The 15,634-nt window shown below is 45.9% G+C and overlaps 1 protein-coding gene across 2 annotated transcripts in view; it reads left to right on the top strand.

The window, feature by feature from the left end:
* Nucleotides 1-15,634, top strand: part of LOC146809822 (histo-blood group ABO system transferase 1-like) — a 557,769-nt gene that overhangs the window by 107,055 nt on the left and 435,080 nt on the right. The window lies entirely within an intron of this gene.

Genomic DNA, 15,634 nt, shown 5'->3' with positions numbered 1-15,634 from the left:
TTAGCATGCATAGGCCTTTAACATACATGCTTTACAACAAAATAGGTTGTAAGAGCATGCATGGTAAAGGTCATGTGTGGTAAAGGCATTCAGGTTGTGATTTATACATGGTAAAGGCATACATTGCAATGGTATTCGTTGTTCCATCATACAACCCTTTGAACAAGAAGTCACTCAAATCAGGCAAAGCAAAGATGCCCTGGAATCTAAATTGCAGGACTTGGAAAACTACAATAGGCATTCAAATCTACACATAGTATGCGTTCCTGAAACAAGTGAAGATCACCAAGCGGCAGAGTGGGTTGAGTCCCAGTTAAAAAAAGCAATTCCAGAGTTAACAGGTGAGTTAACTGTCACAAGAGCTCTTAGGGTACCCTCCCAGCGCCCTACTAATGTGTAATATCCTTGCACAATTTTAGTCAACTTTGCCGATTTTCAACTGAGGGAAAATATACTGAATAAAGCCATAGAAAAAAAGCCTCTTTCAACGCAAGAAGTTCCGCACTTCAGAATTTTTTTGCACATGACAGCCTTACAAGAAGGCGAAGAGAATTTGTCGAGATGATTGTCCCTTTTAAAGAGAAGGGGGATCAATTGTCTATCGTCCAGTAATCTAAACTGAAAGTTTTAGCAGATGGCCAATTCCACCTTTTTGATGATGTAGGAAAGGCTCAGATGTTGCTGCAGAATTGGTCTAATGAATGCTAAGAGGGGTAGATGGTAAGTTATGGTGAGGAGGGGCTGGGGGTGTGCATATGTAGCCACGGTATGCGTTCCAGGGAGCCCAGATCCTAGACCACTTTCGGGGACAACCCCTAGCCGTGTACACTGTCTTTTCCCGCAGCATACACCAGTCGAGATCTGTCTCCCAATCTACGACACTTGGAGCATGTGTTGCCCCCCAGAGTTGGGCAATATTTCTCTTGGCAATCATGCAGCCCAATGTGACCCATTGTATAGCATGTGAGTTAAGGTCAGTAGGTTCCCAGATATTAAGGAGGCATCTGGGGGCCTCAGGTCTTACAGTAAGTTCCAGTGCTTGGCTCATAATGTTATGAATATCACGCCAGTAAGTCTGTACTGGGTCGCAGTGCCATATTATGTGCATGAACATGCCTAGTTGGGTGCATCCCCTTCTGCAATACCCATTCGTTGGACCACCCATGTGTATCAGTTGGGGGCCCGTGATGTAGACTCTATGCAATATTTTTAGTTGCACAAGACGGAGGCGCGCTGGGATGGCAACAGTTTTGGGGGAGGAGACTGCTGTCTACCAATTTTCATCGTCCAACTCGATACCGTCCTCTACCCATTTCTCTCGCACAGGCAACAATGGATCGTCCATATTGTTAATGAGCTTTCTATAGGTTAGGGAGATGGCTCTCTCGGGCAGATAACCATCTAGCAGTCTGTCCTCTAATGGAGAATAGTCAGGTGGGGAAGTGTCACAGGGCAGAGCTGTTTGCAATGCGTGGCGTACTTGTTGGTAGCGAAAACGCTCTGACTCCGCCATGGCAAATTGACGTTGAAGGGAGTCAAAGGATTTAACACCATTTTTATCCCACAAGTCTCAGATGTGGGAGATGCCAATTAGGTCCCATTTATCAAAGCCCTGCGAGTTGCCCAGGTCCCCGAGTCTCTGGGAGTCCCACAGGGGCGTGAACAGGGTCAGTCTGTTGGTCCAACCCAGCGATGCAGTCGCCACGTGCCAGATATGGACAGTATGCTTAGTGGGACCAGTGAGGGGGTATCTGTTGGGCTTAGAGTAAAGGGCCCGGGTGAAGGAACCATTTGGAAGGAGCAGTCTATCCATGCTAAACCCGGGGTCGTCAGGCCGTCCATAGTTGTTGTGGTTTATTGTCATTAGGTGTGAAGCCCAGTAGTATTTCTTAATGTCAGGCAATCCAATCCCCCATCGAACCAGTTGAGGGTGAGTTTTTGTAAAGCAATAGGAGGCCTCCCATCCCAGAGAAGGTCTCGTTGAAGCCCCTCTATTTGTTTAAAGTAAGAGTTTGGTACTGGGTCTGCCGAATTCTGGAGGACATAGAGAAAGCGGGGTAGGGACATCATTTTGAAAAGGGCCGCCTTGCCCAGCAAGGAGAGAGGGAGTGATTTCCAATGTACGATATCTTGCTTTAGTCGTTGTATCGGGGAGCAAGGTTTCAGGTAAAACAAAGAGTTTTGTCCAGCGAAATAAAAATACCCAGGTATTTAAAGCCTTCTGAGACTATTGGTATGGGACAATTTCGGGGTATTGAGGGGCCCTTTCCACTCAGGACGTAGAGGAGAGATTTCTGCCAGTTGATGCCATACCCGGAGTATCTACCAAAGACGGACAAGATGTCAAATACCGCGATAAGAGATCTTTTGGGGGATGCAAGGTATAGCAGTATATCGTCCGCATACAGGGATATACGGTCTTCCCAGTCAGCCGACCACCTCAACCCACGGATCATTGCGGCCCTGCGGACCCAGGCCGCAAGGGGCTCAAGAGCTAAGGTGAACAGTAGAGGGGAGAGGGGGCACCCCTGACGAGTCCCTCGGCTAAGTAGAAAGGATTCAGATTTCCTGTTATTTACAGTTACCTGAGCCATTGGAGAACTGTATTGTAGTCGTACCCATTGACTAAAGCCCGGCCCAAATCCCTTAGTGAGTACGGCGAAAAGATAAGGCCATTCAAGTGTGTCGAAGGCCATAGTGGCATCCACGGAGACCACAATGGCATCTTCGCGCAAAGTCGACGCCCTGCCCAAGACCCCGTGTAGTCTGCGCAGGTTAAGAGCGGTGTTTCGCCGAGGCATAAACCCCGATTGGTCAGGGTGCACCAGGCCACCTATAACCTTAACCAGTCTGTTGGCGAGTACCTTGGCTAATATTTTGGGCTCAGCATTCAACAATGAGAAGGGCCTATAGGACGCACAGTCAGTTTTAGGTTTCCATTCTTTATGGATCGTCACAATGGTTGCGGTTCGTTGGTCAAGGGGAAGCGATCCCTGCTCCAGACTAGTCTCAAACATAGATTTCAAATGTGGTGCTAGCCTGTCCGGGCGGAGCTTGTAGAGTTCGATCGGGATGCAATTGGGACCCAGCGCCTTGCCAGGACGGAGTGCTCTAATTGCGGTTGCAATCTCGTCAGCAATCAGGGCACTATCCATGAACGCGCGGTCACTGTCGGATAGTACCGGCAGAGAAATGTCACGCAAAAGTTCAGCGGAGTCCGTTTCGGTGTATGGCGCGATGGAGCAGTAAACTGTACGGAAGTGAGCTGCGAAGTGGTCAACTATACCTTGAGGATCCACTATGTCGGATCCTCCAGAACTCTTTGATTCAGGAACTAGTCGGCTAGCGTGCTCCTTTTTGTCCAGCCAGGCGATTAATTTCCCGGCTTTGTCTCCCCAGTCGTAAATTCGTCGCAGTCTGCACTGTCCTTGCAGTTTAGCACGGTCGGTGACCAGGGCTCGGTATTCCTCCTGACGGAGTCGCAAGGCATGAAGAGTCTCTGGCAAGGGGTCAGGGTCAAGGTCGTTCTCGAGACGATAGATGTCTTGTTCTATGTCAGAAACCGCCATCAGCTTGTCTTTTTTGGACCCTGCTATTAAGGAGAGGGTTTCGCCCTGTAGCACTGCTTTGAAGGCTTCCGACAGTGTCTGTGGGGAGTCGACCGAATGTTCATTCTCCTGAAAATAATTATCTATGGATTTAATCAGACCGGTCCGTATTTTAGGGCTTTTAAGGTACCAGGGGTTAATTGGGCGATACACCCCACCAGGGAGTCGTCGAGGACAATGTGGACCCAGAGGGGAGAGTGGTCAGAGATGCCTCTAGCTAAGTGCCGTATCTCGTGTATGTCTGTCACCTGCGGGGTGGGGACAACGATATAGTCTAGCCGCGAAAGGCTATTATAGGCGCCCGAGTGGAAAGTGTGTTGGACCTTGCCAGGGTGATACGTGCTCCAACCATCCACTAGTCCCATCGCCTACAAGAAACTAGAGAAAGAGTGAGCGGTGGGAGGTAGCGTGTGTGGGGGGTATCTGTCCAGTGTACCTGATATAACGGAGTTGAAGTCTCCCCCGATCACAAGATGCCCCTCCGCAAATGCCAGCAGCACAGCGCTGAAATCGGAGAATGTGGTGGCCTGCAACCCCGGGGGTGCATAAACGGACATGAAGGTGATGATTCTCCCCTCCCATTTGCCCGTGATACCCACATATCTACCTCGGTCATCTACATGGGTGGAAGCAGGTGAGAAAGGGAATGATTTCTTTTGCATAATGCCCACCCCTCTAGAATTAGACGCAAACCCTGCATGGGTGATCATGGAATAGCTCCATCTGTGCATAGCTTTACATGTGTGGCCAATGAGGTGTGTTTCCTGAAGTAACACAATATCCGGTGACAGCCTCCGAACCTGTTGCAATACTATACTACGTTTGATTTTGTCCCCCAACCCATTCACATTCCAACTTAAAATTCTAACTTCCTTGTTACGCCGTAGCCCCATTGATACGTGCGCGGAGCGTGGTATTGATACCCTTCAAAAATAGAAAGTGTACCATCATCATAACATCGAGTTCACCAAACAAAAAACAGGCAAATAAGAAGACCCTTACCCAACAACCCCCCGCCCTGCTGCCCTGCCCTCTGGGCTCGAAACTGCCCATTAACAACTTGCAGAGTGCCTGTCGCCCTAGAAAATTCAAGGAAAGAAGGAAAAAACGATCCAAAGGGGTAAAGCAGGGAGCACCGTGTCTATGCCCTAAGCTACATCACTGTCGCACCTTCATTACACAATGACAAATGTCCATTAATAAATCAGTAGTCCCGTTTAGGTGTGATGCCATGGATCCCATTGCCCACCCCCCCGCCCACCCCCCAAGCTGCAAAGAAACCTGTCCTCGTCGAGGCTCCCCTTAAGGTCGGTCCATTGTCATCAGGGCCTCCGGCTCTCCCCGCCGCAGGGCTTTTAGTGCCTCGATACTCAATCCCATCAGCTATGTCTTCAGGCCGATCAAAAAACCAAGCTCTACCCTCCGCCTCAACCCGGAGGCGGGCCGGGAACAGCATCGAGGACTTTAGGCCTTTCTCTCTCAGGATGCGCTTGACAGACAAAAATAGTCTTCGTTGTTTTTGTACCCTTTGTGTGAAGTCTGGGAAGAAGGAGATATTAGCATTTTCATATCGGAGGGGGGGGGGGTGCCGGCCCTGGAATTTTGAAGGATCACATCTCGGTCTCGATAGTTTAGGACACTGGCCAGCATAGGCCGCGGGGGAGCGCCCGGCTTGGGTTGGCCGCCCGGGACCCTGTGGGCCCGTTCGATCACAAAGAATTTACTGAGTCCCTTGGGTCGCAGGTACTTGAGGATAAGGTCCTCGACAAACAGATCAGGAGTCTGTCCCTCTGATTTCTCTGGAACTCCTATGATACGGAGGTTGTTGCGGCGAAGACGGCCCTCATAGTCATCCAACTTGAGGTCTGGGAGTCCAGTAGATCATGGACCTCCCTCTGCAGCAGCGCTACGTCACTCACCAGGCCGGCAGTCGTGATTTCAACCTGCTTCACCTTTTCATTAAGTTTCCCAAGGTCGGTCCTGATAAGGTTGACGTCAATAGCCACTGAGTCCAAAGAGGTCTTGACCCCCGTTATTGCCTCCATGACATCTTTAAGGGAGAGTTCCTGCTCCTCAGGTCCAGGTCCTCCCCGCTCGCCCTCCTCCGGCTGGTGATCCCGCTGCAGGTCCTTAGAGATCGTATACCTGTCCAGTTTATTTGTTTGGACCGACTTTGCTGCCCTGATGCCAGATCCCTTGACACAGTCCATCAGGGCACCAGATATGAGCCGACTCCAGGTAAGAAACGGAGGGGGCGGGTAGGCGAAGCGATACACAGAGCTCCCTGATCGGTGTGTCGGGATCAGTACAGGTGCCTTCACACCCGTGGACCACACAGTCGAAGTTCCGCTCCCCAGGCGCAAGACAGCGGTTCGTGTTGAGGCTGATGGAGGGGGTGTACTCAAGAAAGCGTCATAGTGAGACCGCTGTCTCCTCTCGGCGAGCAGTTACCAGCAGTTCCAAACCAGGGCCCGTAATGCCACTCCGTTCAGCTGCAATCTACGGTGGTAGGCCAAGGCACCTGGCGTTGCCCCCTGCTGTCCAGTGCAGTGCGCCCGACACCACACAATGCTATAGGAGCGAGTAAGTCCCCAGATTAGGCCGCCAGCATCAAGGGTGTGCCCCCGGTTGGTTCGCCTCAGTTCAGTTGCACTGTGTCGTGATATCGCACCCGCTACATTTCTGTAGGTCCAGGATCCCCTCCATACACCTTGCAGCGAGGTCCGTGCTCAGGCAGGGTCCCGACAGCCCCACCGATCGCTCGAATCCGGATAGATCATCCGCTTGTCAAAGAGGCAGGTCCCTCCGTGGTCCGCCACCAAGTGCCACTCTAAATTCAGGTATCAAACGGGGGGCCCCACCACTAAAGCCGCGCCGCCGCCATTTTTGAGTCCAGAGGCCGGCGCGCTCAATTTAGAACGCAGCAACGGTTACTCACGGTTCCCGCCGATGTCCCGTGGGACCACCAGTATCGCCAGTTACTCCAGAGCGGGCAAAATCTTTACGGTAGCGCCAGCAGGGGGACGGGGGTCACAGCCGCGGCGTCAGCGTTGAAAGGGGAGGAGCGGCCCGGATCTCCACGGCGGCCGCAGCCGTCACCACAGGCCCCGGCTGCAGAGCGGTGAGCAGGCCGCGAACTTGGAGAGGCGCCCGCTCCCTCGTTATCGATCGTCCACGCGCTGGGCTGAGGTGGATGGGCTCCGCCAATGGTCCGACATTCGGAATCGCGTCTGGGCGCTGCGGATCGATGAACAGGATAGTTAAGGGCTAAGTCGGGCGACGGAGCTCACATACTACGCAGCCATTTCCAGTCCCTGCTTGGCCACGCCCCCCCGAACATAAGCTTTTTTGACCAATTTAGAAGTCCAACCATTTTTGGAATCCCTTTAATAGGCCTAGCACTATTACTCCCATGGCTCTTATTTATTAAAACAACCAACCACTGACTAAACAATCGACTTTCAACAACTCAAACCTGATTTTTGGCACGTTTACAAAACAACTTATACTCCCCATCAACACTAAAGGACACAGCTGATCTCTTCTATCAGCCTCTTTAATAATATTTTTGATCACTATTAACCGGCTAAGCGTGCTGCCATATACATTTACCCCAACAACTCAACTCTCTTTAAACCTTTTTCTTGCTGTTCCACTATGACTAGCTACAGTTCTTACTCGACTTCGAAACCAACCAACTGCCGCTCTTGAACACATGCTACCAGAAGGCACTCCAACATCCCTAGTCCCGGTTCAAAATATTATTGAAATAATTAGCCTGTTTATTCGACCATTAGCTCCAGGGGTGCAACTAACAGCTAACCTTACAGCTGGACACTTACTAATTCAACTAATCTCAACAGATTTGCTAGTTCCTATACCATTAATACCCGTAGTATCTGCCCTAACCATGCTTGCATTGTTTCTACTGACCCTGCTAGAAAATGCAGTAGCCATTATTCAAGCCTATGTCTTTGTTCTCTTGCTGCTGCGTCATAAAGGACCTCCCGTAATGTATATGTATGTGATGGCAGTGACCCCTTAACCTGCCTGCCAGGCCCCTGCATGTGGTCTCGGTTTTGGGCACTATTGTAACTCTATTTACTTTTATGTTTAGCTCAAGCAGTAAACTGTAGTATATTTACTGTGGCATTGACACAACCCATTGTCCCGTGGTATTCTCAGGAACTTAAGGCACAAAAACTGAAATGTAAACAGTTGGAACGGTCCTGGAGGAAGGAGTACCGACCAGCTGAGAGAATAAAATACAAACAAGGCCTCTTACTTTATAAACAGTTATTGTTTAAGACTAAGCGAAAGTTCTTTGTTGGACAAATTAATTCAGCCCTTAATTCACCAAAGAAGCTTTTCAAAGTAGTAACTAGGTTGGCACATCCACAACCAGCAATTATTCAAACGAGCCAGGAACTATGCGAAGGCATCGCAAAGTTCTTCCTGGCAAAGGTGGAGCTATTTTTAGCACCTTTAAGGGTCCAATTGCCAGTAGGACAGAAGTCCTAATACAGGGCCACACAATGAGGCCAGACTCAATGCCCACTATGGATAGATTTGCACCAGTATCCCCAACAGAAACACTCAAGCTTCTTTTGTCAGCCAAATCAGGCTCACCTTATGATCCCTGTCCAGTGGCGGTTGAAAAATTGGCTTCAGAACCTATTGCCATGGCACTCCCTCACTTATGGAATGCTATGTTTGCTGAAGGGCATTTCCCTAAAGTGTGGAAAATAGCATCAGTTATGCTACTTTTGAAAAAGCCGCGTTTGGACACGAAAGATTCAAACAGCTTTCGCCCCATTTCACGCCTCCCACTTCCCTCTAAAATGTTTGAGAAACATATGAATATTCAACTGAGCACTTATCTACGCGAGGCCAAGATTTTGGACCCCACTCAATTTGGGTTCAGAGAAGGGCACAGTACGGAAACTGCCCTTCTGAAATCCACAGAAGAGATCAGGATAGCACTGGATCAGGGAGGAAAGGCCGCACTGATCATGCTTGACCTCTCCGCAGCATTGGATACGGTCCATCATGGAGTACAGATGGCTTGTGGAGTGCAGGATAAAGCATGGAATCTCCTCAAATCCTTCCTCTCAGATAAACTAAAGTCCCAGTAGGTGAGTTTTTCTCTAAACCGTTCTCACTCCCTTGTGCAGTTTCTCAGGGGTCATCATTAAGCCCTACGCTTTTTAATATTTATGTGTCCTCTCTGGCCCCTCTGATTGAGTCATTCGGCTTTTGTCTTACCTCATACGCCGACGATACTCAAATTGTGGTGTCCCTTCAACCAGGGTAGGAGAAGGCAACTGGGAAGAGGCTCCAGGATTGTATGGAGCAGTAGGAAGTTGGATGAACCAAAACTGTTTAAAGCTAAATTCTCGCAAATCAGAGGTCATCCTGTTTGGGAAGGATGCTAATTTCTGGACCCCCGGTTGGTGGCCATAATCGATGGGGACTTTACTTATACCCTCCAGGAAAGTGAAAAACATGGGAGTGGTTATAGATAACAGCCTTGAAATGGGCTGCCAGGTCAATGCGGTAGTCTCAGCCACAACATATATTCTCAGGACAAGGAAAATGTTGCCTCTTCTGCTGAAAGACAGCCAGCGCACAGTGGTCACAGCATTGATTATGTTGAGACTAGACTATTGCAATAGTCTATACTTGAATATGCAGAAGCGCTATATGCAAAAGCTACAGATGTTGCAAAATGCGGCAGCCAGATTGCTTACTGGAACCCCGAAATTTGCACCAATTTCTAGTGCATTCAAAAAACGTAATTGGCTTCCCGTTAGAAAATGAGTACACTTTAAAACCCTCTGTTTAGTTTTCTGAGCTTTTCAAGGTACAGGCCCAGCTCATTTGAATCAACAATTCCAGTGGTATGTGCTCAAAAGATCCCTACACTCCTCAGGAGCGAAATTAGTAATAGTACCACCTATAAAGAAAAGTTGGATGGGGAGGCAGAAGTTTTGCCACTGGCGCAGCAAAGACTTGGAATGGGCTCCCCTTCCATCTAAGAAACTCTATTGATTTATTGGCCTTTAGGAAGGCGTTGAAAACATGGTTGTTCTGAACAACATTCTGGCAGCAATCTGTGAAAGTTAGGAGGACTGCAGCAAGCGCCAGAATACCTTATGATAACTGTTGCGCTGTTTAAGTGTTCCTAACATTACATAACATAACATAACATATGCATTAGGATCTGGAGGTAATAATTATAGGACTGGACCCAGTAATATGAATCACAAACTATTAGTGTGGGGAATCCATGATCCATATTTTGGTAGTGTCAGTATCAGGGCTTTGAGTTCTGCCAGCTGCTCTGTACATTGTGTGTTTTTTTTCAGGACTGACCTTTCCATCATGCATGCGCTCCTTTACAATTGCGCATGCCGTGGAATATTGGTGTCTTGTCCCTACGGCAGGCTGAACAGACCCATCAGTGTAAATGATAGTTATATCAATCTAGAGGCATTATTTTATTTGTCAGAGGACATTCTTGTTCATACTGCAAAAATGCCTGTTTGTAATGTAGAATCAAACCTGTAGTCTACATCTGTTGTAGTGAGAGAGCTAGCCCATTGCATCCAACGTGGATGTGAACCTTTAGCTTTTGTAACGCTCGCTTTTGTAACGGCCTATAAGTCATAACAATTATGCATTTTCCCCTGCTCTCTCACTACAGCAGTCTGTACCGCTGTGAGAATATTCTCAGTGGGAGCAAAATGCATTTCAGCCTTTGTGTACAATTGTGATTTTTATGTAATCGGTATTGTATTGAAAGTGATGAAGGTGTACCCTGTTGGTCCAGCGACTACAGGGATCACCAGGTTGGATGTGTTTACATGTTTGGAAGCTATCATATCAGCTTGTACGAACTTAAAATGTTTGTATGTTCCTGTGTCCAATGGTTGATTGAAAAATTGGGTCTAATCAAGTCATAGAATGGTTTTACTTGTTCTGCATAATCCAAAATGTTTGTGCTGCCAAAATTAAAAAATACTAAAATGGATTGTAGTCTTTTCAGAGTCGTTGGAAATTGGAGCAACTCACATTTTTCTAAAAAAAACTTCTGCCACGTTTTTGCCTTCACTTGACAACTCGTATCCCAGAAACAGGACATGTAGATGGTCTATTTTAATTTTTTTAAATTTAATTTGTAGCCCAGGTGAGTACACCATAGAATTGTACAGTCTACTCTGGCCAAGTGTTCTATTAATTCATCGCCCATCAGATAAATATAATCTACATAGTGCAACGCCTCCTCATCAAATTTTGAAGTAACTCTATTACTCTGCCTGAAAACAGCCCAGGGCTATTCCTATACCCTTGAGGTAAACAGAAAAATTGTCTCTGTAACCCTGGTGCCGTAAAAATGCTGTCAAATATCTGCTTTCAGGTGCTATATTTTGGCAAATATCCATTTGAGATGTCTGGTGTTGTTTTGTACTTTTTTTGCACTATGTTATTAATTAGTGCAGCACTGTGCATTTTGTACTGCAAATGTGAGATTAGATGTGTTTAAATGCTGGTAGTGTAAAACTAGACGTTATGAATTGTTCAGTAGTATTACAGAAAAAAATGGATTATTCATTGGATGAGGCGCAATTTTCTATTACACCCTGGTATTCAGGTTCTTCTAGGATTTCCCCAACTTGTTTTTTAGCTTCATATTTTATTGGGTAGTGTCTCTCAGGAGTTGTTTTTAATGGGATTTTGTGATGAGGTGACTCATCATCCCACCCAACATCATTGTGGTATAAAGCAGGAGCTAGCGCTAATGCCCACACCTTGGCATATGAATGTTTAATTGATTCTGGAACGAGGTCAGAGAAAGCAGGTAAAATTACTGTTTCCCCCATTGAGCATTCCATTACAAACTCAGGTGGCCAGTATTTTTCAGCCAAAAGAATATCAGAACCAAATGTCAATTCTCCCAAAAGGGAGCCTTGATGTTTCTCTTATATCCCCCTCCAAATGAAGTGGTATTTCATATAAAGGATGGGGGAAACTTACCTTTGTATCAGGTGTTTCCACCCTTATCTGCTCACCTAGCGCTGCTACCACCAGATAATCCATCAGGTTCTGGTGAGATATTGTGACTTCTGCCGCACTGTGCAGCATCGTCACTGCCCATTCCCTGTAGAAGCAGAGTCCTCAGTAGCCTGGGCATGCATTATTTTAATCCTGGCTAACATCTTCTTTTTAAATTCAGATTAAGGTTTTTTTTGTTTCTTCTTTTTTAATGATGTAGTCTGATGAGCTTGTGATTCCCTCTTCGGTTTCACACACTCTTCTGATCCTCGCTCTGACCATCTCCCTCTCTTTGAACGTGTATCGGATAAATTCTGAATGAAACGAGAGGAACGTGTATCAGTATCTTGATACTAGTCAGACTTTCTAATATTATCATGGTTTCTCAGATTATATTTCCTATCAGTGGTTTCCTATTGAGGAGACCCACCCTGTGATTGTATATTGTTTTGTTTATTTTTTTGTTTATTATCCCATTTATACTTGGAAAAATCGAGTGCTTGCTTAGAGTTATCCTTTTCAGAATTACTCTTAACCTGTGGTTTCCTAGGTCTGGCTTCAAAAATTTTCATAGATTTCTTTGACAATTTTAGGCAATTCCCGCTCCTGCTGGGCAGGATTAAAATCCCTCAAGCATTGGTGTATAGCTAACATAGCTCCCTCCTCTTTTATGTTACTCAACATAATGGTGGATACTATGGCAAAATTGGCCGTCAGTTTCATCCCTAAGTCCAAGGCAGGTGTTGCCCCATACTCAGTCATAAGCTGTTTCAAAACATCAGGTAAGACAGACAGTGGAGGGGTACCATGAGTTCTGGTGTAAACGGCAGTGAAGACTGTACCCCAAGTGGCACAATCTTTCACCGGGGGAGCCATCCCCATTAGCATGCAAATTGTTCATATTCTGTATTATTCCTGCAGGCACATATAGGGAAAACTGCCTTGAGCTGGTTTGTTTTCTTTGCTATGCAGAACTGAATTTGCTCCTGACTGGTGGGAATCTTTCCCATTATGGCATTCACCATTTTCAGGCTGATACCCGTAGTAGCCAACTGTGATTGTGCAGCGAGAGCAGTCCGCGCAGGGTTAATTGTGAGTGTTCACACTGTGAACTTTGCTGGAGTCTATGATCGCTCCCACTTCTCTTTACCTACTCTCACTTCCCTTTACCTCAGTGAATGTGTGCCACGTTCCTGGAGCCAGACTGTACTAGAATGGTAAGACAAGTAAGCTGCACCTTTCATACCCTCTATTCTTGACAACCTAAGTTTAAGGTAAGTTATTAGCATCCATTTGGTGATCTAGAAGTGGATTGCTCCCATTTGAGAATGCAAATGCAGGGATGGGGGCTTGCTGCTCCTTGCAGGCCATCATCCTTGTTTCTGATGCCAATCACAGGGGGCGGCAAATAGTGACTTACCTAATTAATATTTATTAGGCAGGTTGTTCTGTAACTGGAGATTTTGTTATGTGAGCTAATAGTACATAACAGTACTCAAACACAAAGGAAAACCCAAGAGTTACCCGGGGCAGTGGTTCTTGGAATTTCTAAAATATATCTACTTACAAGGCCACAGAATATGATGATGCACTTAATGCAACCCAACCACGTACTTTATACAAATAAATATAGATGAACACAGTGGGCCCGATTCACAGAACTAACTTAAGACAAAATCCTAAACTTACTACCATTTTCGTATTCACAGAATGCACTAACTCATTTTGGTATTCACAGAAGACACTTACTCACTTCGGTATTCACAGAAGTTAGGAGTCCTAACTTTAGGACTCCTAAATGCCTTCTGTGAATACCGAAAGTCTTAAAATTAGGATTTTTCTCAGTTTAGGAGTCCTAAAGTTAGGACTCCTAACTTTACTACTACTAAACTGAGAAAAATCCTAATTTTAAAGCTTTCGGTATTCACAGAAGGCATTTAGGAGTCCTAAAGTTAGGACTCCTAACTTCTGTGAATACCGAAATGAGTAAGTGCCTTCTGTGAATACCAAAATGAGTAAGTGCCTTCGGTGAATACCAAAATGGTAGTAAGTTTAGGATTTTGTCTTAAGTTAGTTCTGTGAATCAGGCCCTAAGGGCCCAATTCCGATTTCGGTTGGAAGGGCCTTGAATCGGATTTGATTTTAACTAAACAGATCCGGAGCCCTTGCTTCCGACGAACTCGTTCCCAGTTCCGAACAATCAAGTATGATGCCTGGAAAACCTTAGCACTAACCAAATCGGTTCTGGAAAGCATACGGAGAGATAGAGCCCTCTGGAGCTGAATCGTACAGCTCTATAGCGAGCAAGTTTAATTAATGATTTGGACAGCTTTTATAATTTGTTTTGCAAAGATCGAAAAGGCTGCCGGAATTGGTCTTTGGGGTCCCATAGCATGGCCCCCTTCACCCGGGACCCTCCTAATCGTGCCCGTGGGGCTACCCATGGGTCCCCCTTACAGATGATGCACAGTGTGGCAGGCACCAAGAGTTGCCGCCACAGGGTGCACGATGATCCTGAACCGCCGCTTTTGTCAATGGGAGACTGCGTATGCGTTCGGTGCACAGGCTCCCTTTGAATTCAATGGGAGTCTGACCGAATCGTATCCGGATGCATTGAAATGCTTTGTACTTGTTCGGTCAGACTCCCTTGACACGAGTCATACAGAAAGCATTCCGGACATGAGTCGTTCTGTTTGCTTTCCGAACGAGATCGGAATAGGGCCCTAATTATTAAATAAACATAATGCATGGTACCATATGCACATTACAATTTTAATATGGAAAAACATGAAGTGGGCGAAAGCAGGCAGCCGAGGCTGTTTTTACAGTTCACAAAGGTTCGGGCTTTTTCGACTTGCAAAATGGATTTCAACAAACCAAAAGGCCATTTTGCTGTTGCAAACACTGTGATTTTGCGAATCAATTGCAAAATGGGTATATTGATTAGGCTTTACGTTCCATAAAGTTTTCAGTAATAAAGTTGAGCAAATGTTTTTCATTGTTTTGCTGTTTCTTGCCTTAAATAGAATGGAGAGGGAACTATATTGAAGTTTTTCACAATGGAAACACGACCTAGGCAGGCTGTGAAATTATTGTACAGATGCATGACATGCAATAGTTTTAAAAAATAGTGAAATAGTTTTAAAAATAGAAACAAGTTGATCCATGTAAACTTTGTTTAAAACATTAAGTAAATTAGAAACAGGGCAGACTAATTCATATATAGTTTCGTTATGATGCTGTAACTTGGAACAAAACTACATACAAATGTTAATTAAAAAGGTGCAAGGAGTGGCCAATTCCATCTTCACTGCTATGCTTAACTTGCGTAATAACTTTTCCATGTTTGTACTTGCATACAACTTGAGGCACATGACGTTTTTGTTTCATAGGCATGAAAGGCAAATAAACCAATACATGTTTAAAATATTTTTGCCCGAAGATATAGCAGCAAACTGAATATTGTGTTACATTTTTGCTATGTTTGCATAGAAAAGTAGAGGATACATTCTTATCTGGTTTTAAAGTGTAAAAGATAAAAGTGTTTTTTAGGTGAAATAGTGTTCCAAGCAAATTAATGAAATGTAAACAACATACCACGAGTAGTTTGATGCCCATATGGAGCTTTGTCTCTTATACATTCACAGTCGGAGCATAACGCTAATCTTGCACTTTTTTCCTCATACAAAAAGCAAGGACGCAGAATTCAGAACAGGAGGACTTTCAGAGCACTATTTAGTAATACACATTCACCCCTTCCTCCCTCAGCTTACAAGTGGTGTCTTTAGGTTATGTCAGTCGGGGGTGAACTCGGAACCAAAATCATCCCTGGCAAACATTTTTAAACCAGCCCCTGTATGCGGGATGCCATTCCTTGAACTGATGAATCAGACTTTGCTGGTGGGATCCTTGCAGTCCACCCAGCTCTTTAAGTAGACCCCAGCCTGCAGCCTACTGTGGGAAAGACAGAG

Source organism: Triturus cristatus, chromosome 7 (genome assembly GCF_964204655.1).
Source record: "Triturus cristatus chromosome 7, aTriCri1.1, whole genome shotgun sequence".
Taxonomy (NCBI): Eukaryota; Metazoa; Chordata; class Amphibia; order Caudata; family Salamandridae; genus Triturus; species Triturus cristatus.
The sequence above is the reverse complement of the archived record's forward strand: the minus strand, read 5'-3'. Positions and strand labels throughout refer to the sequence as shown.